At 39.6% G+C, this 27,685-nt stretch overlaps 1 protein-coding gene and 1 long non-coding RNA gene across 5 annotated transcripts in view; one reads left to right on the top strand and one right to left on the bottom strand.

Moving 5' to 3' along the window:
• Window positions 1-268: 268 nt before the first annotated feature.
• On the bottom strand, window positions 269-15,861 carry LOC141948598 (uncharacterized). Its single transcript, XR_012630509.1, has 4 exons — window positions 15,804-15,861; window positions 15,372-15,513; window positions 1,777-2,931; window positions 269-724 (listed from the first exon to the last, which is right to left on the bottom strand). It is a non-coding gene; the product is annotated as an uncharacterized LOC141948598 (long non-coding RNA).
• Window positions 15,862-15,901: 40 nt separating this feature from the next.
• Window positions 15,902-27,685, top strand: part of GARRE1 (granule associated Rac and RHOG effector 1) — a 60,867-nt gene continuing 49,083 nt past the window's right edge. For 2 of the 4 annotated variants that reach the window (XM_074882199.1, XM_074882196.1), the window contains exons 1-2: window positions 15,959-15,969; window positions 21,735-21,888. The gene's annotated coding sequence lies outside the window, so the exon portion shown is untranslated. Of the gene's footprint in view, window positions 15,970-16,678; window positions 16,792-21,734; window positions 21,889-27,685 lie in introns of those variants that run through there. The other 2 variants (XM_074882195.1, XM_074882197.1) reach the window with 2 other exon arrangements.

The following is a 27,685-nucleotide window of genomic DNA, read 5'->3' as shown; positions in this document are numbered from 1 at the left end:
TTTAGGAAACATGGATATTGATGGATCTTGTGCAGAGGTATCAGATCTTGAATCCATGATACAGATGCTTGGCGCTCCTGAAACTTGCTGCAGAGCATCTCAGCTTGGCAGTGCTGAAAAAGTGAACCTCTACATAGTTCTCTGAGGGTTTCCTAATGAGTTACTGGAACTGGAACTCCACACTCCTGATTCCAGGTCTTGCGCCGTATCTTTTGTACTAAAAAGTACTGCTGTTGGTTAGATTCATGATACACAAACACTTCTTGGCTAAAAAGTAGAACTGTGTTTTTAATATGCTTTTTATCTGTTGCAGGTTTTACAGGTTTTAAAACCCATGCAGAGAAATTTTTCAGATTCCACTCCCTTCTCTCTTCCCCTTGGAGGGGTGGGGGGGATTCTTAATATTCCTGCTACAGACCTGCCTGCTCGTCGCAGACTTTTTCAGATGTGGAAGAGGGTCTGAACAATCGGGGGCAGAGCTGGGAGCCAGAGGCCGCCTGTCCTGTCCAGCCAGTTCCCCAGCAGTGCAGCAGTACAGAGCAAATGCCCCGCCAAGGAAACGTAGCCTCTCGGAAGCAGAAAATAGTAATAAACTACATCAAGTCGGTGTGGCAGTTGATCGTCCAAGGCTTTGTAGCAGTTCTGCAGCTTTGCTAAGCAGTTACCAACAGATGGCAATACTGCACTGAGTATTCGGTGTCTGTGCGGTCCCGGGGACTTCCCCCTGTACTTACCAGGGAATTGCAAAATGGTTACTACCTTGTTTTAAACTCCTCTCATAATACACAAACATCATCATTCTGAAAAAAAAATATGAACATCACTTGTTTTGATGATTATACACAGGGGCGATGCTTTTGAATGCCATCAGGGGTGGCCCATCTCTTTACCCATTGAAGGTAATGGGAAATTCAGTAGTTTCACTGGGGGTTCTGTTAATAATCAGAACTTTTGAAAGAGGTCACCCTTAAAATACTAGAGATTTGTCCAAAACACCAAATTCTTTTTTTAAATACATGTAAAACTCAAAAGTTTGAAATGATGGGGTTTTTTAATAAGGCATCGTTCTCCTTTTAAGGAATAATTATGTGGGCCAAAACCCACAAGGCATCCTGAGAACATAAATTGTATTCTGGTGGGTAAAAAAATTTCCATTTATGTCAGAGGCATGGTCCATAACAGAGATATTTGCTATAAGTTTCTTATTATTACAGATAGTCTTTCATCTATGAAAAGCCAGAGTATAAATGAGCGTTAAGCTACCGTATTTTAATTACTTGGCATTCTAAGATGGGTAATGGCATTATAGTAAATGGGCTAACTTTCTCAGAGACAGAAAAATTATCAAACTAGGGCTTTTTTTATATTAGCAATTTTACTAAGTAATAGTTTTCTGGGTTTTAATATATTTATTACTGATCTGGAAAGAAAGCAAAGATCTGAAAAGGGAGCAGCAAAATCTGTAGAAGACAGGTTATTTATATTAAGGCTAGAGAGGTCTAGAAAGAACTTCAAAAGACCCAATTAGACAACATCACATGGGCAGACTGATGGCAAGCAAAACTCAATTTTGATAACTACAAAGTATTGTGCTACGTGCGGGAAGGAGTTATTTATATGATTCAAAGCATTCTAAAAAAGTGTATCAGATTAGAAAACAGACTGAGGTCATGATTAGCTGTGGCTAAAACAGGTAAACAAAATGTTGGGATGTATAAGAAAAGTCATAATGAGTAAGCTGAAGAATATTAGAGAAATCAATATTGATAACTTTACCTGGAAGAAAGTATAATGATACGAGTGCAAAGATCTCAGTAAAGGATACTGCAGAGTTAGATGAAATTAAAAGGATGAAAAGAATGACCTGGGCCAGGGAAGAAGCAAACTGAAAGATGTTTGGTTTTTACCCTTAAAATGAATCAGGCCTGAAAGGCCTGTGATTAAAAAACCCATAAAAATTACAGAATAGTACAGGAAAGGTAGATTTTGAACTTCAGTTCTTGCTGTCCTGTAGCAGGAAAACAAGAGGAAATTTGTTGTGAAATGCAAAAATAACAATAACAAAATAAGCATGTAATTATATTACAAAACTTATTGTTAAGGGAGATCATTGAGACCAACAATTTCACAAGATTCAAAAAGAGATTCAGGGGTTAAATTGTTGCCAGTAATACTCGAAAATAGTGATTTCTTCGAGTAAAAAATTGTGGGAAGTATAGGAAAATGCCATGCTTCCGGTTTTTAACATTCAAAACAGATTTAAGATTAAGTTGAGATTTGATATGTACAGCAGATTATTCATTACCTATGGGTCTTCTACACCTTCCTCCAAATCATCTGCTGATGGCTGCTGTTAGAAACAAGACATTAGGCTAAATGTATATTAGCTGAATGATTCCTATACCCACACTGCACAAAATTCCTATTGCGAGTCGTATTCTGCAATGATCATATTCTTTAATTATACTGAAATCACAAATAGATTTCAGCAAGCCTGTGCAGAGATGCATTTCAATGGACCTAACAGTGACTTCCTAATTTGCACATTATTTACCCTAGTTATAGTAGGTAACTAGATATTTATATACATAAAAATGTATTTTTCAGAAAATAAAAATACATTTCTGAAAAAAGATATATTGAAGTAATGCAAATCTTTACTTTCCTGCAGAACAGCCAACAGTGTTTCTGTTCTTTCCTTGAATATGCAACTGCTTCAAATCCTTCAGAAGAATGCCTGGCTTCTTAGCGATCATATTTGGGCTCCCAAGTGTCCAACACAAAGCTTCAGGCTGCATTAACATCCTGCTTGGGGTATAACTGAAGTTGTTCACAGTCTCTCCCCAAATTGTTCCTGCTTTTTTTGGGCTAACTTGATGGAAGATCCGTGGAGATCACTACTGCATAAGCTGTTAACATCTCTGTATACACCTGATAGGGAATACACATGGAAGAGAACACCAGTGTCATCCTTTCTGAAGAACCGAGTATTTCCATGCTTCAGTTATCAGCCCACAAAATGACTGTAATGCTAACACTTTACATGAATGGTAACTAGTTAATTAACATTTCTTAAAAGTCCTGAAACCTCAGATTAATAGTGCTCTGGAGTATAAAGACATAATATTATTTCATAGCGCATTTGTCATTTAAAAAGCTCTATGCCTAAAGCTTTAATCAAACTCTGTAAGATGAGAGCAATTTCCTTTTTGTCACATTTGGGTCTCATCTCTGCTAAGATGCATGTGTAGTTAAAATATATATTTCTTTTGAGAGGAACACGAGTACTACTGTTTATATGATCATGGAAGCCAAATCCAACAGTAGAATCCTACACTTGAGAGAGGTGTTTTAAGAGTTATTTTTAGAAGATATATTTCCTAAATTTACAGATTGTGACACTATATCACTTCTAGTAGTGCAGAAAAAAATCTCTTCATCCGTTAACTATTGTTTTACCAAAGCTATCAAGTCACCATGTCTCAAAAAAGTCTTGGTTCTAACAAAGACTGCTATTTTTTGTTATATGAAACAATTACTGGCTACCAGATTAGATCTGTTTTGGTAGCATAGAAGTACATTCATCTTGGGTACAATTCCTCTATATGCAATGGATTTTAACAAGGCAGGAAATTAATTTATAATTTACCGTTACGCTATATCAAATACTACAGAAAGCAAGGGGATTCTTTTCAATAATGAGAAAAGAACTATGAATTTTCAGTAATGTCCACAGCTACAGAAATCAGAGCTTTTAATGGTGGCCAAGAACACTTACTTGAATAGTACAAAATCACTTCAGATATATATGTGTGACTTGAGGCTGAAATCTGATGGGTAGTTGGCACTTACGCCATAAACATTAATATAGGAACAGAACTGAAAGTGTTGAGACACCGATAACTTCAATGGCAGCAAAATCAGGCCCCATGCAATAGTTGTTTTCAAGCTGCAGATGACACTATAGAGCATCAGACTTATTTGGACTCCAGTTTAATGTCCATGCAAAAATCTTTCTCTTCTCTCGCAAAAAAAGATAATACACAGCAGAAGCTTGTTATTCAAGCCTCATCTTCCGCCTTAGCACACAGCATCAAAAACATTACTGCATGTACAGCGCAAGCAGCAGCGAAGTCTGAGGCTGAGGGCATGGGGGTCTGCCCCTTTCAAAAGCAGATTTCTGCTTGGTCAGAAAGGCTGCAGGGCGATGGCCTGCAATCATCCAGGTTCCAGTGGCTACACAAAAGCAGCTCTGACCACATGTATTCTTTTCTTGTATTCTGGGAAGCCAAGTGTATGTGGAAAGCTTTTTCTGCTTTTTTTGTGTAATCTACACTGACAGGCAAATTCCTTCTGAAGTGTTTTGAGACATTACATATAAACTTCAGCCAGTCTCTTGCAATTCAGTGTTTCTTTCCCTTTACAAGCAGAGAAGCTGAAATAAGGTTTTTACTCTGAACGGTGACTGGAAGAACAGCAATGGTGCCTCCTCTGATTTTTATATTACATTCGGTTTACAATTTCAATAAAGATCTATCTATTTACTAGTTGTCAGCCTGGCCCATTTAATATTAAAAGTTACTATTGCTGACTTCAATATGAAAATGAATAGACATTCAGGAAGCACAATTAATAATTCTGCCAATCATGCAATGCCCAGGAAGCTTACTCTATCATAACTGCATTAGTAGTGTCACACTAATAAGACAAACCAGCAGGCAAATTACTCATCTAAAAAGAAAGCAAGCAGGTTTTTTCATGTAGGATAGCAAGGTTGTTAAATTATGTATACTTTTTGACTATATTCACAGTAAGAGCACTTGCCAAGTTCACAGAGGAGATGACTGCGCAAGCCTAGTTTGTAGGTCTGTGACCCAGCCATCATCTCGTTTTTATAAGATGAGCCAATCAGTGAGGTAAAATATGGTTCCACGGAAAACAATGGGAAGTTCATTTTGATGTTAGTGGAATTATGTCAGTTCCCACAACTATTACTTTTTCAGGTAATTGTTATATTTATTATACGTTATACTAGCTTTAATTAACTATTAATTATTATATTTATGTATAATTATATAAATATTACACATTGTACTTACTTTGCACATATATGCAATAGAGACGAAAGGTCTTAAAACATACTATTTAGAGAAAATGATATGTATTTCCAGATTAAAAGTACTTTCCACAATGGAAATGGTTTAATACAGACATTTAAGTTACTTGGGTTTCTAGTAAAATACATTTTTTGCAGTCATAGATTCTGATCTACTCCCATTAAGTGAACACAAAGATTGCCGCTCATCTTAAAGCAGCAGAACCAAGCTCTCAGAGTATGTTCTTTAAAATATGCTTACTAATTTAAATGTTCATCATTGCTGCAGTGAATAGCATACATGTCTGAGGATTAGGAATTTGCAGTATCAAATAGGAGGTGACTTAAACTGTTTTGGTCATGTCCGTATTAATTCGAAGTTCTAGCAAATTCCCTATGTACAATTTTTCGATTGTAAGTCGAGTCCCTAATGGGAAGCGAAGACAGCTTTAAAGTACCATTCACATGCAATTCTTGGCAGCTGACCCACTAAAGCAGAGTTTTGAGACTTGTGCTTTGCACTGCTATCATTTCTGTGACTAGTTTCCTTCCTCCCCTCTCAGTGGGGCTCCTGCTGGGAATGTAACACACATCACTGGAGTAAGCAGTGATGTGCCAGTCTGCATCTGCTACAAAGCAGCCTAAAAATAAAACCCAATTGGACAATGCCATTTGGTGTACAGCAGCACATAGTCTAGTAACGTAAACCAGACTGTCAGCAAAGATAAATGATTGTTCAGCTACATGCCAAACAAATCTCAGGGTCTTAAAAAAACCCAGAAACTATCCTTTGATATTCATTTATAAACTTAAATCTCTCAAGATTTATTATCATTGCAATTTAATGAATTTGCATCAGTGAAAAGCATAATGAGAATGTCTCCTCAAAATTTACTATTAATATTGTAAGAAAGCCCATCTTGCAGCTTGTTTCAGTTCAAGGAAGTTCTCTGGTAATGTAGATTTTGTTTTAGAAGATGTCTACCCTTCAGGTTGACATTTTTTGCTGTGCATATCAGATGAGCCTGATTCTTTTGCCAGTATCTCTTTAAAACCCCAGTTCCGGAGACTGAATCTTTTTGAAGAGACCTACATGTTAATGTTGTTCTTTCCACAGGTTCCGTTTGAAATACCTGCCTGCATTTTTTTGCTTGTGCATATTTTCAAACTCCTTGAATTTAAAAGGGTATGACCATACAGAGGGCACAAATGACTAACTAAATGCAAATAATTGCAGGCTTTTAAGCTACAGATACAACTCTGTGCCTCATTCTTCATGCTACCATACAATTTTGCAGGGGGAAAACTCTCCAGATCTTTGCATTTTTGAGGTTTTCAAATTCCTATTGAATTGGATTTTGAGGGTATTTACAAATACTATTCTTAATTAATAAATTGCTGACCTTGAAACAAATGCCCACATTTATTTTATGTAAAATGGGAGTGCAATTAGACACAGCATGGAATCATATTAACTGCAGGTCCTGGACCTTCAATGAGATCTATGTGTAAATGGATCTCACTGCAAGATCTGCACCATGATTTTTAAAATCATTAAGTAAAAACATGACCAAAGCTAACAGGCTTTAAATATCTTCTGTTACTGCTACTATAGTTAAGGCTGGAAATCCCCAAATTACATGTATACCATTGTACAGCTGGAGAAATGAGCTTTACAGAGATTTCTGTTTATATATTTTCGGAAAAATGATTACACACTCTTGAAAACATAGGGTATAAAACCACTACAGATTGAACTTCATTCTTATTATGGCCTGTGCTGGTTTTCCAATTCTACATGCACAAAACCATGAGAGAGAGTGTCCCAAAGTATTATGAGCTTGATTTTCTCAGGAAACCACCATTCCTAGACTTGTGAGACAAAGCAAAACATGAAGTTCATGGAACTTGCAATCAGAAGGCCAAAATTAGCAACTCTGAAGACTGTCAGCATGTTATTTAATCCATATGAGGAGAAAACACAACTCCTGTTAGGAACAAATGTGTCTAATCCCTAAATCCTACTTTTCTGAGACCATCATTGGGGTCACCCTGCATACATAGTCAAGAGCTTGTTAGCTGGCACAGGGGTCAAGCTCACATGGTTGTGGGCAATTATTCCAGGAAATAGCAAATCATGTTAGCTCAACAACTCTACGGATTATTTGTTCTCTAGAAACAATATTGAGTAGATTGGGGGATAGATGTGCATGTTGTACATTTTAATTTAAGAGCACATAACAATAGACGTTTTTCATTACTTTTATGAGTATTATCTGATACAGTCTCTATGTCAGAACAGAATTGTCTCCAAATTTGTACAGAAGAGAAAATATTTAGATCTGCATTGTGTCCCCAACTCAGAATGCTATTTATAAGACCTGATGCTACTACAGTTTATTTACCATCTTTTTCTATTTAGCTTTTGGTATCTTGGAAAACAAAGACAAATACGATAAATCAACTCTGTGTCTTTTTATCATATTAATCTTTGTAAAAACAGGTAATTCATTTATTTCTCACAATATATATGGTAACAATTAAAGATAAGACAAATACATGTGTGTACCTGTGCATGTGCATATGCATTTCTTGGCATGTTGAGCTGGATAAAAACTGATTACAGCTAGCATTAGTGAAATATCAAAAATAATGGGCATATCATTCTTTATTTCATATGGAGGCAGCATGTATTTAGCTTACTTAGAGGAAGCTAAGCATAAGCTACTTTATTGTGATAAATTCACAATAGGTTCCCTTACTAATTAGTTCCCTTACTAATTAGGTTTTTTATTTCCTATATGACTATGCATTTCAATCTCTTTTCTTCTCCTTTTTCTTTTATGCTAAATGGAACATCTGTCAACTACATCACCATGTCTGAGATATTCTCCCATTAAAAAGGAAAAAGAGTATATTCTGTATCCTATTTATTGCCTTCTCATCTTCCAACTCTTGGAATTACAAAGATCCTCAAGATGTATATACAGTGTGTTGATGCTCAATACCACTACCAAAGCTTAACATTGAAAGATCTATATCATATAATTTCTTCGTTCTAACTCTTGGAATTCCAAAAGAAAACTAACGTGCAAAATCCAACAACAGAAAACAACTGATGTACAGAATTTGTATGGCCTACAGATTGTTTTACTACTCCATTATGTTTTAGTAACTGTTGGCTCCATGTTATGTGCCTAAAAGGATCTGAAGTATGTATATTTGGGTTATAGTGTCTTGATTCATCAGTGTGAAATTTTAAAAAAACCTTCACCTGTGGGTACTGTTTATCTGCTTCTTTGAATTATTTAGCAGTGCACACACAAAGCTGAAAATCTTTCTTCCCCTCAAACCTCAGTTGTCAGTTGCTACCACAGGGCTGTTGTCTCACAGTCCCTCGTGCTGACAGGTAGGACAACTCACACAAGAGTTGCATACTGCATATGTGCAGTTCTTGTGGGACTGATGTTTTGTTTCCCGCCTCTCACGCCAGCAAGAACTGTGATCAGATTGATACTGACTTGGTAGCTTTTTATACCTCCTTTTACAGTACTGCAGTTGATCAGATGTCGTGCAAGAGCTGGGAACCACAACTATCCATTTCAGCAAAACTACACACAACTTATATTAATGACAGATGAATCAGGACCTTTGGAGCCAAACGGCAATTAAGAGGTTTGCATGTGTCTCTTGAAACAAGGAGAAGGTAGAAATGGAGACAGGGCATGCAGAGAGCACCTTTAACTAGCTCACTCAGTCATAGAGGGCATCTATCTGCCTTAGATGCCCTGGCACATTTGGAAGATGGTGAAGGATCTAAAATTATTGTGGGATGCTGGAGAAATACGTTCCGGTAGCCCTTAGATTCAAGCAGATGGAATTTCTGGGCTATGAAAAAGACAACAGCAGAGTGAGCCATAAACACTGTGAGACCTGCTCCTGCATCCTTGGCATGTATCCAGCAGTGCAGGATATTTGCATCTGATAACACAGCCAGTTGTGTACCATTTTGGCTGAGGAAGTTTAAAAAGCAAACAAACAAAAAATCACTGGACACTGTATCACTCAGCTTTAGTGATGAAGAGAGTGAGCTGCTCAAACCTGATGTCAGCTTTATCAAGCAGAACCAGGCCCAGGTGGTGGACCACAATGCAAGCAAACCAAATACACTCTTGGCAGCAGTTACAGAGAAAGTATGAAAGTGCTAGAAGCTGGCTAAACAAATCAAGAACCTGAACCAGCCACTGTGGTCAGCTACGTTGGCTTTCTTGTTGGAGCCAGAGGAAAATGGTACTCAGCCACTCAAGCAGTGCTAGCTGCACAGGTCCCTTGGACAACAGATGAGATTGGGTTGCCGAGTTTCAGTAGATAAGTCCCAGTCTTCTCTGTCAACATCCTGAATATCTTCTCAAGCACAGGACAGACAGGTGGCCAAAGCTCCATTGTGGCCAAAGACTAGGTTATAGGCATCTCACATTTCATGATGTCACCAGGAGATCCAGACCGGTTTGGATAGGACACCCAAAAGAGGCTCTGTGTTGAAGGGTTTAACAAGAGTAGTTTATGAAGGAAGCTTTGTCAGTCTCATATTTTGTTGTTCCTGAGAAATGCCTTCCTGTAAATGGATTACTTCAATCCCAATCTCAGTTGGGGCCTTTGAGTATTTCTGTAATTAATGAAGAAACTCTAGAGAAAAGACTAGTTCATTCACGTGTCATGCCTGCATCAGATCACAGCTTTATCTACTACATTTTTCTGTATGTAATCAAATAACTTAGCAAAGTTTCAATCATGAGATACTGACTTACATGTTTCTCTGTTATACTTCTGTTCAACCTACTTTCATAATTCCATGTTCTCCATTACAAAATTACTCCTTATTTGGCAGTTTTCCATGTTTTCCAATACAAAATGATCTGTATAGGCAAAATGTAATAACAGTACCACTAAGGCAGCTGAAATTAAGTTGCCTTTGTTACAGTGCCCTAACAGAACTAAGGTAATGCAATAGCATCTGATCCCCTGTACAGTCTCCCTGCAACAATCCTGTGTTGCAGGAACAACCATTAAAACTACCATTTCAGCTTGTTTCTAGACCACTTAAAATATTTATACATATTTATAAACCTGATTAATTTTTGTGTATTTATATAAACATAAGTTAAAATAAATAATCTAAAATTCACCATTTATATGGTAACATCTTTAGTATAGACTATTAAAATAAGAATTATATGTCCAAAATAAGACACTTACTAAAAAAGTCAAATTCTGTTATCTGAAACATACATAATACCTTATTGCAATCAGTCATACAAAGTCAAACAAACAAAACATAATTTGGCAGGTAGCCTCTAATTTCAAACATTTAGTAGAAGGGATACTATTTTTCTATACCTGTTTATAAATGTTCTAGAATTAATTCTAAAATTTGTTTCACTTCTTAAATAGTGTTTAGGCTCTATCATATGAGAAGCCCTAAATACCCTATTAATAAGTTGGGTCAATTACATAAAACTACATTTTACTCTTAAGTCGCAACCTTACAATGGAATATACTTAAATGCCATAAGTTAAAAAAAAAATCAGCCTAGTTCTCATTCACACATTTACAGCATATCTGTTTTATAACAATCTTCTAAGATCTAGTATTACAAAATGTCAACAACAGTTCTTTGTGTCTCACAAATATTCTCTCAACACCTCCATATTTGCTGCATACTTTGAACAGTTCTAAGCCAACTGCTAATGGGTAACTAATAATGAATTCATAATCATTTGCTACTCATCAGAACATATTTTTTAAATATAAAAACTTCTCCAGTATTTAGATGGCCATGCAAACTATTTTACCACAGCTGGCTGAGAAGTAAATTTTTGTGGTTTTGCAAGCTGATTCCTTTTTGTGAAAGTTTTCAAGAAAACAAGCAAAATGAGATCCCAGACATCTGAATCACCAGACATTAAAAAAAAATTATACATGTGTTTAAGTAGTTGACTTCCTAAAGCAAAAATATGAAATGCCAGTGGCCATTTTGTGCATGCAGTTGGGAGTACTCCACTCCTGTGCCCATCTAACTGGTTGCAGCAGGCAAAGAATTTGTTTCAGGGTCAAGTCCTCCATTTCGGCACAACTGGAAGACAGTTTTTTAAGTAGAACAGCAATTTAAAAACAAACACATCTTCTTCATTTCTGGACTAGGGACACTGACCTTAGAAATATCTGAAATTCTTCCACTGCCTGTAAACAAAAATGGACTGCAGGCAGTCATGATCATATGTCACTCTTACAAAACATTCTTACTTGTTGGCTACTTTTTGGAAAGGTTATTTGCTGTCAATCAAGTGACAAGTTCTGCTTATAATAATGGTGATGACATCAGACCTGCAGAAGAGAAGATTAGTATGGGGAGTCTAAATATATAAACTAGAAGGTCATGGGACATATCCAACGTCAATTGAAGTCAATGGCCTCCATTCACTTTGATCAGAACTGGACTGATACATGTAGGATTAAGAGAATTTTTATTTATTTATTTATTTATTTTTCCTATAGCCAGTATCATTGGCTTGCAGCCTAGGATTTTTTAAGGTGACCTGGATCTTTGATTTGTCTGACAAGAAAAGGTGATTGTCCCTATTTTTATTTTTAGGTGGCCATATATAGTCAGTCATGTTCACTCTTTCCAAAGTGGGACTTGCCCTGTGGAGGTAACAGGCAAGAATTTTTCCAAACAGCAGGCTGGGGGCTCTAACCACACATTTCTTTTGCCATTTGGTATTGTTTACAAAGAAGCTGGGCAAAAGGCCAATTCTCATTTTAAGCCTCAGGTTGGACACAATGGTCGGTCAATGTACTGAGTGGTATAAAGCATAGGTCAGCAGCTTTCCTGTCAGGCAGCAAATAACTAAATTTCACTTGTCTGAAATAGGATTTTAGTTGTCCAGGACTGCAGGACAAAAGGACTGTTCTCACCCTGACAGCTGGAATGGATGATTTGTGAAATGTATTTTTAGAAGTCTTATTTGCCTACGTGTATGCCTGCATTGTCAAACATTCAGACAGCAAGAGCGAGTTAGGCTACAAGCCACAACGACTGTGACATACTGTACAAACTAGATCTAAACCTGCATTTTCATTACTTCTCACCCTCCAACTGCAAATATACAGTCCAAATATTAATGCAACACTACTGCTGTTCTTCCTGTACTTCAACATACTATCACACAGCATTCACAGTAATCAGTAACCACAAAGGGAAAATCACTGCTGATACAATAGGACATTAGTGATCAAGTCTGTTGTCCCAAATCACCCTGGTTTTCCCCACATTTCCTTTTCCTGAACATACCTCTATCTGATTAACAGAAACGACAACCTCTTGTAAATCAGCTTTTTCCTTTAACAAGACAATGCACTCTTGAGGGATTTTATTACTAACATTCATCCACCTAATCTGGTCCCACACCTTGCTGATACGCATATCCTTATTAACATTTGCACATGGGTACTGTGCCAGTGCTGCCTTTTTTCTGAGCTAATGATTTCTTCCTCCTGTAGCCCATGACATCAGGTTGCAGCCATAATACATTTAAAAGCTGGTTTCCCCTCTCTCTAAACAACATTGTTACAATTTTTGTTTAAACAGTGTACTGGCTTCCTCCCCTTCCTCTTCAATGGAGGTCTTGGAAAGCACTTTTCACGTATACGTAACATCAGTAGCAAAATCATAAATATAACTGAACACATCTATTCTATGCTCATTTACATATGACTTTATTAATAGTTAATCATACTACCATCTTTCAAAATATTTAGAATTCACAAAATAAAAAAATAGACTATTCAGTATAAATATAGCATTGTAGGCATCCAGGAAAATAATTTTAATGTACGATGTCACAGTAGATAGCTACACAACATATTTTCTAGTCCTTAAGAGTTCCCTCTTTATTCTGCATTGGCTATTATGCACTTCTGCTGAATTGAATGTTTTCATACTCTGTTCGTATTAAGAAGTGTGAACTTCCTATTTATTTCCCAGTCTGTCTTAAACTCCTACCATCTGGTTAAAACATATTAGCTTTAAGGCTAGGATTCTTAACAGTCTTCCGTGCCTTTATGCTCTTAATCTATAAACTTAACCTGTAATAAATTTCAAATGAAATGTCTGATCTTTAGAGACAGTTATGTGTTAAAAGTTGTTATGCAGCACTGTAAAAAAAATTATAATAATATGTAAATAAATCCGGCAAGTCAAAATAAAAAATACGCTTATTTTGTGTAACTCCACTGTTAGTGTTGACAGAACCAAATTCTGTGCACATCTACTGAATACAAGTAAATCACTAGGATAACAAAATACGGAGCAGATTTGGACACCTCCTGATGGTGTGAAAGAACATGTTCGTGCATTGTGTTGAACTGTAAGACTAGGTCTGTCGAACAAATTTCTACCTGTGAATACAGTATGCTTTAGTCAGCGTGGCTTATGTAGTTTTGGGATCTATTGGTAAAACTGCACGTTGATAAAACACATAGCACTATGAGAAAAAGTTCTGGTGGATGGCCATCAGCTAGTGCAATATAATTTGCCAGCTATTCATCAGGGCAGGAAACTTGTGATCCTGTAAAGCACCATATCACACAACCAAGAACTGCAAAGTATGTGGCTTGGAGGGCAGAAGGGTTTCTGGAAGGCAGAACAGTTTGCAGGTGGAAAATGTCAGTAGCTCACCAGGGATTCTAGCTTTCTTTCTGGATGGGCCTGGACTCGACACGCAACAAGACTCAAGTGCGAGTGGTAACATTTGCCTTAGTAACTCCTGATGGTTTTCTTCTTCCTGCAACAGCCCCCAGCACTGCTCTGCGCTGGCTATGTGACACAACCTCAGCACAAGAGCAACACTTGAGCTCCTGGGGAGCTGCTTGCAGCTAAAAAGCTCCAGACTGGCTACCCTGCTTCCCAAGAATAGGAAATAGAAGTATCCCTAAAAATACATGTCTGTTTGTGTGTGTGAATCTCTCTCTCTTAATTCCTTAAAAAAACCCCAAGCAACACAAAACCAAAAAACAGGAGGTATTTTGTGGGCTTTTTTGGATTCCTTTTAAGATGTAGCCTCGGTATCTGGCCTGGGAGGAAGGAAAATCCATCCCAGTATTTTCTTTTCTCTTTCCCTTCCTCTTCAGCTCCCTCTGACTTCCTTTACATTCAGTTTTTCCGCTTCATGCCTATACTTCCTTCCAACCAAAAACTTGTTGAAACCTCATCAAAGTCTTTTTATCTTTTTTTTCTAAATCAATGTTTTATCTACCACTTAGTTAAAAGCAGGGGGAAAAAAAAAGAAAAAAGGTACCTTCTCCAGCCCTTTATTGCACTCTTTCAGTACAAAGAATACTCCGGCACCCCTCTCTCTTGAAGGAGCCAACAACATGACAGCCTTCTGTTCCCTTGTGTGCTTTCCAAGTATTTCCCAGGTATCTCTTAATTTGAGGACTAAATTTACTAGGAAGAGACACGCTTAGTAGACATGCAAGAATCAGAAAAGTTCGGAGGGAACGCACTGATGAGAAGCCCAGTCTGCCAGCAACCATCTGTTATGGAGAAGGAAACAAAGCCACAGATTGCTCCTAGGCAGCTCCCCACAGACACTACTTGAGGACTATTTCTAGCTTGTGGCTAGAAGGTGTCCAATAAATTGACAATTTCACTTCTTCCCACAGAGTTTTCTGATTAGAAGCACTGAAACTGGTGGAAATTACTGTTATTTTCACTTTGTTAGTATCATATCCAAGTGTGTGGGTTTGGGGTTTTTTTGGGGGGGAATTAGAGCCAGATGATCAGATGCTTAGCCATGTAGACAAAATTTTTGCTTACATATATTCCAACAATTTTAAACTACTCTCCTACTATTACACATTACCTTATTTTCTAACTTCTACCAGACTTTTCCGTACGTTATTAAATGCTTTTTCCATTTAAAATGTAAGAGTCTAAATAAGCCTTGGAAATAAAAAATAATCACCTTCTACTAAGAAAGACAGGATTAAGAGAAGACTATTTCTATGGAAATAGGATTTGAAAATACATCGTATTGCACAGCAAACTTTTCTGTATAAAATCTGCATTAAGACGTAGAAATAATAAGAAACCAGTTTAAACTCACACAGCAAAGCCATCATAGACCAGGCCTGTTTCTGAACAATTCCTAAAGCTGTACCACCATGGCAATTATGCCCAAGGGATCAATTTGAGATAATTTTTGTGCATTTTACCTAATTCCCAAATAAATCCATTTAACAGCAGCGTTGAATTCTGCCGTGTCGCCAGCTAGCGATTTTGAACGGAAGAGGAATACAGGGCTTCGCAGGTGCCACTGGCCATCTCCATCACGACTTGCTCTACTGAGGAAGGACACTGCACAAAACAACAAAACGTTGTGAGTAACCTCATTATTTTAAGCACGTATCAAATATTCACCGATTATTTCCCCCCTCCCTTCTCCCCTTTTCCTCTACCTGGCCGTCCCTCACCCTCGTTCCCCTGCAGTCCTCGCAGCCGGGGCCCATCCCGGGCGGTCCCTGTCACCCCCTCCCCGGGACAACCCCGCCGCCCCCCCGCCCCGCCGTGCCCCCGGCGGCACCCCCGCCCCCGGGGACCCGCGGTGCTGCCGCTGCCCTCCCGCCGCCCCCTCGCCCTCCCCTCACCCCTCAGCCGGCGGCCGCCCGCCCTCTCCCGCCTTCCCCTTCCCGCTGTCACTCGCGGCTCCGCCCGCCCCCTCGCCCGGCCCCTCCCCGGCGCCCGGCGGAGGAGCCGCCGTTTCCGGAGTACACAGAGCGGGGCTGGCCGCGCGGCGGGGGCTGTCGCGGGCAGGTGAGTGAGCGCCGCCGCCGCCGCCCCCGCTCCCGCCGACCGGCCTTGCCCCGGCCCCGCGGCGAGGGCTGTCCCCGGCCGCTGCCCGCGGGCGGCCGGCAGCAGCCCCGCAGCGCGGCCGGCGGGGCCCTGGCGGTGCGAGGCACCGGGCTGGCATGGACGGCGTTACCGCCGCTCCTCCCTTCCCGGGCGCCCAGGGGGACGGGGCGCGGAGGAGGGCGGCCAGCGCCCGGTGGCCGCTCGGGGGAGCCCCCCGGGCCGCGGCGGGGGGCAGAGGCAGGGGCTGGGAGGAGCCGCCGGCGGCGTCTGCGAGGAGCCCCGGCCGGGGGGAGGGCGGCGGCGGCTGTGCCCCGGGGCGCGGCCCGGGGGTTGTCGCCGCGCTCCCTCGGCCCGGCCCTGTGGCGGCGGGGACAGCCGCGGCGCGGGCGCGCAGCCCGGGGCGGTGGCGAGGCTGCGGCCGCCCCCCCCCCCCCCTTCCCCCCCCTCCCTCTTCCCCCCCCCCCTCTTCCCGCCGCCGTGACCCGTGTGCGGGCAGCCCCGGGGAGCGCGGCGGGGGCTGGGACTGCGCCTGCGGGAATTCCTGCGCACCTTCCTGCGAAATAGTGACCCGCGGCCGCCCGGGGCGCCAGCCCGCCCCGGCCCGGCAGCGAGACCCCGCCGCGGGGGCCTCCCCTCGGGGCGGCGCGGCGCTCCCTTGGCCCGGCCGGGGGCTGCCGGCGGTGAGGCGGCCGTGCGGGCCTCCCGGGCGGTGCCTCTGGCACCTGCCCCGCGGTGGGGGGTCACGTCGGCCTCCCCGGAGCACACCTCGTCGCGGTGCCCACGGTGGGTTCTCTTCGCGGCCCCCGGCCCGAGGGCCTGCGGGCAGGGCTCTCTCAGTCCGGGCGGCCGCTGCAGCGGGCTGCGCTCGAGCGGGTTTTTCACCTGATGCTCTCTGAAAGCGCTGGTTGTTACCTGGCCTTTATTACGTTGTATGCGTATGATAACTGCAAGCAGAAGAGGATAACTCGTTTTGGGTTGTAGCTTAAAACTTTACTAATACACCTTTGCTTCTCCCTGTTTGGGGGGTTTTATTGTTTGAATGGAGAAGCAGTGTTGCAGGTATGTGTCAGGCGGATGTTGGCTTAGAAATTTGGAAGAAGTTGAAAGATCTTGTTTGTTTGTTCTACGTGAGATTATAAACCTTGTTACGAGTATAATCGGCCATTATTATTATCATTGTTGGTTTTATAGAGGAACACATGTCTGGGTGTCTTGAAGAGTGGCTCACGTCAGTCGTGTGTAGCCGTAATAAACTGCTGGGCTTTTCAGAGGCGGTCAGCCTGTGGCTCTGGAGGCACACGCAGCTGGCAGAAGGTTGAGGCTTGGTTCCCAAAATGGCACTGCATCTTGTAACTGCCGGTGTGGCTGTTGGATAATCTCAGATCTAGAGGTTGGGGAGACAGTCGCTGTGGATTTTAAGGTTATTGTTGCTTGACGTTTCTGTTTTCTTAGCCTGGTGCTGTCTTACAAAGGGGCGGTGGTGCTTTTGAGGAACTGTTGTTGATTTCTGTGGGTGATGGGCGGCTGAAGCTCCTGCGGTATGCTCCCCTGCCCTCACCTCTCTGAGGTATGTGGTATGTGTCGTGTAGCTCCCAGCCACCTGAAGGGTTTGCTATGCAGCTTGTGGGATCAGGAGTGTTGGCCGATCTTGGTATGTGCACAGGTGCTATTTGTGTATCGTGGGTATCAACATGATTTTGAACTTGGCTGGAGTCTTTTATGAAGCAACATTTTTACAGAAGATAAGCTGGACCGTTCTGTAAAGAATTGCTATTTTTCCAAGTTCAAGACTTGCCAATGGTTTTATTTTCTTCCCTTTTTTTTTTTCTCTTTTGTACTTTCCCTTCTAGAAGGAAAGACTTTCCAAGTATTTAATCTGTGGTTGTGAAGGTGTGTTTCAGGCCAACATATGTGTTTCTGGTACTTTGTGGAACCTTTTGGGGTGTGAGGAACCGGGCTGAAAGCAGCACAGAGCCACTGCTTCCCATGCGTCTTGTGGTACTGCTTCCTAGGCCAGCGTAAGGCATAAATCCTTCTGTTAGCGTTTCTCTTTCTGAATCAGGAGTTACTTAGGGGTGTTAGGAAACTAGAAATAATGCATACAGGGAATATTCTTCTAGTCAAAAGTCTCTTCTGAGACTGAAAAGTCTCTTCTGAGACTGAAACTTCATTAACAGGTAAATAATTCTTCATCAAACTAATATGCAAGTATTTGCTATAGATGTTTAAAAGAGAAGTCTAGGTTTCTTCCGCTTCTTAGGCATCAACTTGTATTTGATCACTTGACTCATTTTCCACTGGAATCTTATTTTTCTGAGGTTTTTTTTTCTTCTTGCTGTCTCCAACCTGAGAGCTTTTTTTCCTCACTTCCCATTATTTGTTACTTTTCAACACCTTTTCTTCTCCAGCATACAAATGACAGCCAGTTTTTCTTTGCAGCAAAACAACTGTATTTTTGCTGTCCTATAAAGTATAAGTAAGCTTCCCTTTATACCCTGAATTAACTTTAGTTTAAGTATTGCCACTCGCCTCTTGTTACTCAAAACAGGGTTGTGTCAAGAGAAATTGGGCTGCTGCTTTTGTTTATATAGTGGTACTGTAATAGGGAAAGACTTGTTCTTGGTATGATGAATGCTGGTACACCAGAAATCCTCCTAATGATAGTGATTAATGGGTGCTGCTCAAAATAGCTATCACTGATATGACTAATTGTGCCATATGAAAAGAGCTCCTTTATTCTCAGTAATCTCAAGGTGTTTCTACAGTTTTAGAGAAATGCCTGATCTGTGCAGACAGATAACTGCACAGTGAAATGAGGAACTTGCAGTGAAGTATGCCAGTTCTTTAAGAGCTTGCTGCTGCACTGCAAAACCACTTGGGGCTGAAAATGAAGACTATCTCCTTGTGGTTACTGTAGGTAGATAGAATATTATTACTGGAATTGGATGTTAGCCAGAGCAACACCCTACATGTTGGAAACAATGCCAGGGTATTGTTAGTAGCTATAGAAGGGGTTTTATATCATACATGAAAGATGACATTTCCAGCAGCATGGGTAACCTCATCACAAAACATTGTGCTGGGGCTGGCTCAGAGGGCAGCTGGCTTTCTTAGGCTTGACAAAATCTACATTGTAATCACACTGGTCCTCCTAGAGCTTGGTGATATGTCTGGATTAGTGTTTCTTAAGCTTCATTGGCCTTTGGGTAACAACAGTTTATTAGTAACATGCCGCAGGCAATCTTGTGCTCTCCAGGCAATATCGTATTCCGTGTTCTGTTTACATTTTGTATGTGTTGTGGCTGAAAGCAACGCTGGAAGCTTATATGGGGACTGCAGATCTAAAACATAGAAGGTGCTGTATCTTGGTATCTGTAAAATCTGAGGTTCTGCCTGGTAGGATGAAAAAGTATCTTGAAAGTTCAGTAGAATTTGTTAAAGATGAGTTCCAAACTCCCTGAGAAAAAGCTAGTAGTAGTTGTGTTTCGTTGTGCCTCTGGCTTCGTGTGGGTTTCTTCTCTTCTGCTCTTCATGTACCTCAAGATAATTTTATGGCAGGAGGGGTGTAGACATACATCCCTTCTGCCCCCAAAGAAACTGGTTAAGGTACGTGTGTGGGGAGCAGGAGACATTCGTTTCACAAATACTGCTTTGCAGGTTAATTGCTGATTTGGTCCGATATGATCCCAGTCTTCTAGTGTTCTGTGAATAAACCATTTTGATCCAGTCCTTGAAATTTGCCAAAACAGTAATTAAAAAAACCAATAATTTTTCTATGAAACTTCAAAAAGATGACGGTGTTAATGAGGTGTGTTTTATTTTGCTCTAATACGACAAGACAAACTATTTTGAGAACTGTGGTCTTGAAATATCAATCTTGTCTTACTCTGCTGTAAATAATGAAGAGTAGTGTGTTGATTACTTAAGATAATTTGGGGGGATTCATCTGTTTAGTTCTATTAAGGTCATAAACTTTGCATGAGGCAAACTGACTTCCAGGGCCCCGGGTTGGAGCAGCCTTGGAGTACAAGAGAAAGAGGGGTGTGTGTCCAGGAAACCTCAGAATAGAGGGTCTAGAAATGCTGGTTAAGCTTTGATGAATGAAAGAAAAGGGCTGAAAAGGGGAGTGTGCAGTACTCCAGGTGTGACTGGGGGAATCCTGAGATGTCTGAATGAAGATCAGCATGGGTGTATCTGAGGTGGGAGTAACTGAGGCTCTGTGAGGCTTTCGGGCACGTTCAAGAGCCTTTATAGCAAGTCAGACTTTTCCAGCTGTGATATTGCATACCATTGGTAGTACATTGGCTTCAGTCTAATGGTAACATACGACAGCTTATCAGGGCAAGCACCTATTAGAACTTTTTATTAAAAAAATCACATTTGAAGTGGGATATTTTATGGCTTTGCTTTGAAGAACTGTTTTCATGAAGGAAATACTGTCCCTTGCAATGAAAGTCCTTGTAGAAGAACAGCATAACACCAGTTGATAGAAGAATTTTTGCTGTGTTAGCTAAAAAGCAAACCAAAAACTTTAAAAAGTTTTTGCTGTAAAGTGGCTGTCCATGTTTTTTTAAAATAAATTTTTACCTTTTGTGTTTTTACTGTTAGGGTCACATCAGAGAAAATAGTTCCTTGGGAAACATCTTTACAATACCTCCCTAAATTGTGACCAATTTCTGCTTAATGTTTTAGTAAAATTTTTTCTTTGAAATGACTGATACATATTTTCTGTTAGCTAGATTTTCATTGTCTTGCAACATAGCTGTATTACTTCTTTGTGGTCTTTTGTTTCTTGCTTTTCTAACACTTTTCTGCTTTTTCAAGTGGTTAGGGGTTTTTTGGTCAATGTGACTCTTTGTTTTGTTTTATCTAGTCATGTTTCAGTGGGGTACTTGACAGATGCTAATGTTTTCTGGTAAGCATTTCTGTATAACAGCATTGCAAAAGATGGATTATTTGGAAAATTTCAACAGGAAGATCCCTCCACTACCTTGTCAGCCACCCCTTCTCAGGTTTACATATTCTATTTTTGTTCTTTCCTGACACTATATGTGTGGTGGTTAGAAAGTTACAAGAAAACATGCCAACTGGTTGTTTAATAACAGTTCTTTTAGGTGTGATTCTTGTTTAGTTGTGCACTCAATGTTGACATTTAAATGGTACTGTCTAATTACAGAAAATTCCTCACAGGCTCTGTGCAGTGTACTCTGCAATCTGGGAATGGAACAAAACTCCTCAACTTAGTTTCTGAATGTAATGGAAAGTTTGTTTCCCTTGGTAGAAACAATAATATTTACCTTTTATTCTTTAATGCTTTATTCTAACATGCTGTATTTTGGGAACTTTAAAGCAGTGTATGGAATGTGTTGTAGAGGAGAGGGTAGGAGGAAGAGTAGGAAGAAAGGACATAGTGGACATTTTCTCCACTTCTCCACAGGTATCCCTAGCATGATCCATTTGTGTGAGAGTTACCTAGCAATGAAATATATCTTTAATCCTGTCAGTAACTGAGTGTTTTTAGTTTCCCAAGTAAATTACCCCGCTGTGATAGCTTGGTATGTTTGTGAGTTTCTGAAAGGTATTGGGAATTCCTCTGGATTTACTGGGGTAAAATTAGATCCTCTGAAGCATGTCCACATGGTCTGTCTGATAACAGGGTATTCAGAGAAATGTTTCTAGGTATTTTTTTTGTTTATGAAAGTTGAACATCCTGCTCTTCCGTACAGATTACAGAATTTGGCTGACTGTGCTTCAGAACAGTTTGAGTCCAAGTACAAGAGTTTCCCCAGAGAAAGATAAAGCACCTGAATGTCTACAGCTCACATTCCAGAAAAATCTGGGGATCTTACAAGTGTTGCTTCCTAAGAGTCTAAGTACAAGGTAATATTTTAAGAAGTTCCTTAAAAATACTTGAAGCTGTCAGTCTCGTCCTGAAGAAGCTAGACATTCTTTTTGTGTGGCCCAGCATATAACAGAAATGCTGAAAACCAGTAAAAGCTGTAGTGGCTAGAAAGGACAGACAGAGAAACACTCTTCTTGTTGTTGACTTTTCTTCTGTCTGATTCCTCACAGCTTGAGTAAAAGACTGAATATCACAGGGGAAAGATCACTTGAGTAAATGTAATTCTATGCCAGACTCCAAAAGATTTGAGGAACATACTCTCTTTCTGTTGAGTTTTTCAAAATTTTTCTCAGAATGCTATTTGTAAGTCTTGCACCAGATGGTATTGTGTAGAAGGCAGAAGAATACAAGGAGGAAGAGGCTACCTAAAAATTTAATTCTTCCAGATCTGTATGTTCTTTTGCGTGCATTTCTCAGGGTAACTTCACTGTAGAATATGCTAATCATCTCCAAATGTTCAGTAGAAACCATGTTTGTCAAATGAAGGTAAAAATGAATGCAGGTTTTCATAATTTGTTGAAGTTACCTGTGTTTAGTAGAAGATGGAAAGATCCTGAGGATATATTATTTGGTGGGAGGGAAGAATAGCAATATTGCCTGCTGTTGAGTGGTCTGCAGTTCTTTGTCCAAGCAGGAACTGAAGCTGGGTGGTGTAGAATAGTGTTAACTAAAACTGTGCAAATATGTTGTTACAACATGAGTGAAATCAAGTGTAATCAAGAACTTTAATATGGTGCTGAAAAATAGGCCTACTGTTAAATATGCATGTATCACTTAGAAAAGCTAAAACCTTTCATTTATTAAATAAAAAGCAAGAGAATGAAAAAATGTGTACGATTTGGTAGTGATTGGAATTTTGTTTTACTGAGTTCAGTTCTGAGTGGTGCAAAGGAAATGATCAAGACTGTCAGGTTGCCACTGTTGTTGGCAGGAAGGCAGAGGTTTGAGTGGATACTCGTACATTCTTCACCTATGGAGAGCAAACTGGGAGTACTGTACTAACTCATAGCAGAGTACAAATGAACTCTCTTTCTACTGGTGTAGATACGCAAGTTATGATACAAGCAGTGTTAAGGTTTTGGTAGTATTGTAACTTGCACTTCTGTTTTAGCAGTTTTTGAAGAGAAGTTGCTGAAGTTTTTGTGTAGACCAACAGGGTAGGTTAACTAACAATTTAAATTTTCGAAATTAATACAAGTGTAAGTGGACTTTTAATTTTGTGGCTTATTTTTCTTAAGAGACTTCCATGCTGATGAAAACTGTATGGGGTGCTGAAAGGAAATGCCAATTACTAGAACAAAACCCTGAAAAAAGAACATGTATACTGTTACTGGGAATATGTTTGGTTCTGTATTAAAATGTTGGAAGAGTCCTTACTCAAAGAGCTTCCAGTCTTTCTGTCTGTCTTGTGTTGCTTTCAGGAAGAGAATGAAAACATTTTCTCTCAAGCAATCTTATTAGATCTCATAATAAAGTTCTTTGTCTAAACATTGCAATATTTTCCAGGGCAACAGATTGTGATATTGGATTCAGCACTTTGACCTCATTTCAGGTCCGAAGAGGAGTGAGTATTATAAAGTTTTAGACAAGTTCTTACAAAATAACTTTGGTAATTAGCAAACTTTATATAAAATTTGGCCCTGAATTTGACATGGCTTTGTTCACAAGTTCAGTTTAGCAGAGGTATTCTATAGATCCAACTTAACAACCCTGATTCTCTTTCATATAGTACTTGGTCTTAAAACTGAAATAGTCATTTGGGTCATGGGACAGCACATGGTCGAGTTTGGCAGTCTTTGGTCAAGTGCACTTATTGCTTTATCTGTGTGGAGAAGTGATACATCCGACCTGTGCTATTTTGAAATTAATCTGTTCCTTAGTATTGTGGTTAGAAAAGATCCCGGTCTGGTTAAGTGAAATCTATTGCCCTGCAGATGTTGCTGGACATGAGATCTTTTGAAAACCACTAATGATATATTTTTTACTTCTATATAGGAATGTTACATTTTTGTGGTGATGGATTGGTATGATAGAGTAAATCTGTAGTTGACACACAAGATTTAGGGAAATGTTTTTTGGGAAAAGTGCATTTTCTGCCTTTGAAGGCAGGAAAGGAGGGTTTTTTTTCTTTTTTTCCATTTTAGTTTCTGGAACAGTTGAGTTTTAGGAGGTTTGATTAGGCTTGTTTGATATAGTCAGACAAATGAATAACAGACCATGATTTGCCTCTTAATTATGCTTCTCCTGAACATGTGTTAAAAGATTCTAGCTCGTCTCTCACTCTGCCTTATCTTTCCATATCATGGTGACCATGAGGGCTGCAGAGGTCCCTTTCAAGTAAGATGCAGTCTTTCAAGCATCAGGAGGTGTTTTTATCACTGAATCTCTAACGCTATTTAAGTTGTTGCTGGTGAGATGTCAGAGTAACTACTCCAAAACCTCTTACGGTGTCTTTGATTCTGGATGTTTTTCTGAAGAGTATGCTTTAATGAGACACGTTGTTGGACTGAACACTGGGTGGTGTGAATTGTTGTGGCTTACAGATACCAGAGTTCATGGCTGAATAGCTCCTCTGGCTTTAAAGGTACAATATATTAAGTTTAATTGGTTCTTAAACAACTGCACAGAGTTTGCTTATGCAATATATTGACGTGTGGGTTTTTTGGTGACAATTTAGCATGTCTTTACATTAAACTTCTCAAGTCAGTTTGAGGAAATACCTGCAGTTTAGCATGTTGCTGTTGGTCTCTTGAGAAGCACCTGTCCTTACCCTCTTACTCATTGTTTTGTGTTTTAATGTGTGCTTCTCCATCCCTTGGACTTTGGGGGATTATTGACAGAAAATGTCTGTCTAGACTCTGCCTTCTCTTGTGTTTCAACACCTTTTGCTATGTGTTTGTTCCACTTGAAAGGTCTTCATGGCCCTCAACTTTGTGCACTGTGATAGATGAACAAGACTACTGCGAATATGACTGATAAAATTTGGTTTGACGTGAAGTTGTCATAACTTAAGCAGAGACATAAGCATTTTTATGGGCCTTTTCAGCTTCACAGCGCAGCCAGTGAATGCTTTTCTCTGATGTAGTATGTTGTTACTGATACATAATTTCCTCCTGTTTCAGGATGCAACTTAAGAGTATTTCAGTTAGTGACTTTCTGCTAAAAAGTTGTATCTGTATTTTGTTCTGAAATTGTTTTAGCACGGATGAGGCAGTTTCTTTTCAAAAATTCTTGTGGTTTCAGGGAAATAATATATTGTGTCTTCCTTGCATATGCTATTTGATATATTCTGTTCTGGAGCACAAGTTGCTCATCTCCGCTATGTTGGTTGTTTTTCACTGCACATTAAATCATATATCAAGAAAAACAAGGGTAAGTATAGTTTATGGCATTTTCTACACTACATTATTATGCTCCTTTTCCTTTTAACTTAGGGTTTTATAAGTGATACAGTCCTTATAATTACAAGCATAGATAGGGAGGTATGCTGTATTTTGATCCAGTTGTTCAGTGTGTTGAGGAATAAATTATAATATGAATGTAGGGCATCTTGCATGCTATGCTATGCTAAATATTTTTCTCTAAAATGAATCCTAATGTGAGCAGAGTTAAACTGGTGTAATTTGGAAGAGTAGACTTGGAGCAAATATTATGCACCTAGATATGAGTGAATATTGATTATAGGGCTTGGTAGCATGTGGAAAACCAGATCGTGCCCCAAAGCACTGTTGACTTAGTGGACTTCTTGTCCCTTATTTGGCTGTCTCTAAAGGTTTGTGAGGGGGTTTTTCCTGCTTCTTTTACATCACACTGTTGACTTAAGACCTATAGTTCATTGGCTTTCACTTACCTTACACTGTCAGAGGCAGATAGCATTTTGGCGAAAAGACAGTGTTGTAAGGACAGTACTCCATCTGAAATAGTCCAGACCTGGTGATCTCGGAAGACCCACTTAATATATTCTGAAAGAAGCAAGGAATAGTAATTACAGCTGTAGAATATCCCTGAAAGGGGAAGCATTTGACAAGGTGACTTATGTATATGCCAGTATGTGTCCTTAAATGCAAGATACCCTTGTCTTAGAACTGTTGTGTATTCCAGCGCTGATAAGACCTTCTGTATCTTTTAGGTAAGAACCAACCTTTTAAGAAGTAATACCTAGAAATTGTTGCCTTGTACTTGATGTAAAGGAAAGAATTATTTTTTGTTTTCACTGGTGAAATTATTTTTTTTCCTAAAACTGCTACTTGGGTTCTTCCATGTGGAAGGTATTGCCTCAGCTTGGACTGGTGGCAAGCTGTAGGTTGTGTAGCAGGTACTTGTGGCTTACTCACGCTTACACTGTAATGCCTCCACTCTGCTTTCTTCTTGTTTGTTTTCTTTTCTCTGTTCAAAGGTTTTGGTTTCTTGTTAAATACCTTCATGAAGACTATGGTAAGAAACATAGCAAAACAACTACTCCTAGTCATACATTCAATGAGTAATCATTGAGATTACTCAATATAATCTTTTAGAATTAACAAATAATTAGGTGAAAAACTTTCCATTCACTTATGAATAACAAACTTAAATCTGACACAAATGAGGATAAAATACTCATTTTTTTACAGCACCAGTGTGTGGTTAAAAACCTAGATGCCGCAAGATTTTTTCACTGGTATCTTTCCTGAGTAGTTACCTTCTAGGAACTTGCTAATATAGATTGCTTAATATAACATTGAAATTGTTTTTTATTAGTAGTGAATAAGTACCACTTCTGACCAAAAAAATCCACCATCTTGTCCAAAATTTGGACAAAGAAATGTCTACATAAATGGGGCCTATGTGTTTCAACTTCAGAGGCAAAGAAATGTCAGCATAATCACCTGAAAGATATGAAAAGCAGTCCATGGAAGAATTTTCTATTCCAGACAGAATAATACGTTAGCTGTAGGAGGAGATAAGACTCCATTTTACAAGTGGCTATACTGTTTAAAATTATTTGCTGATATGCGTACAGCAACTCAAAGAGCAGCAGCATGCCTTACTAATAGCATTTGAGAGCCCTAGAATATAGTTTAATTTAAAACATAGTTTAATTTTGAATATCATATGATACACCGTAAAGAAAACCATCAGTTTCTTTGCCAAGCCCACAATGATCTAATTTTCTTATGCTGCTTAATTCAGTCACTCTCATTTTCTTTCCTCCCTGTGATTATTCTTTTTTCCCTACTTTTATTGCTTTTGTCCTGTTTTACACTTTAATTCACATTTAAGACTCTCCCGTTTGTATGTATTACACAGTGAGGATTGGAATGCTAGCTGAAAGATGGGAAGAAGAATCTGCCGTGCTGAAAATGTGAAAGATTTCCTGTTGTTCTGAGCTCTGTTTGGTATGAGTGTTAGTGTCTGTGCAGCTGAAGCACTGCTTAAACTCTCCTGCTGCACAGCAATACATGAGTGGTAACTGAGGATAAAAATCCCTTGATGTATCAAATAATACTCTGTGGTTAGTCCTAGTTCTGACTATAGTACACATTGTTCCTAATACAATAATAAATGTGAAAAGTGGTATGGTCTGCCTCAGCTGCATAGTGTTACTGGACACTTCGGAAGAAGGTAATTATTTATTTCCAGAATGGAAATTTTGAAAAAATGACTCATTGAAATTCAAATCCCTTAAGAACATATATCATGTAATATGCACATACCGGGTATTTGTAGGTATATGCAGGAAATAACGTATTTTGTATTGTGGATGAAAGCAAATATACCTTGGTATGTAGTAAGGAT

This window comes from Strix uralensis, chromosome 12, assembly GCF_047716275.1.
Source record: "Strix uralensis isolate ZFMK-TIS-50842 chromosome 12, bStrUra1, whole genome shotgun sequence".
NCBI lineage: Eukaryota > Metazoa > Chordata > Aves > Strigiformes > Strigidae > Strix > Strix uralensis.
Note: the sequence above shows the minus strand (reverse complement) of the source record. Positions and strands in the feature narration are given on the sequence as shown.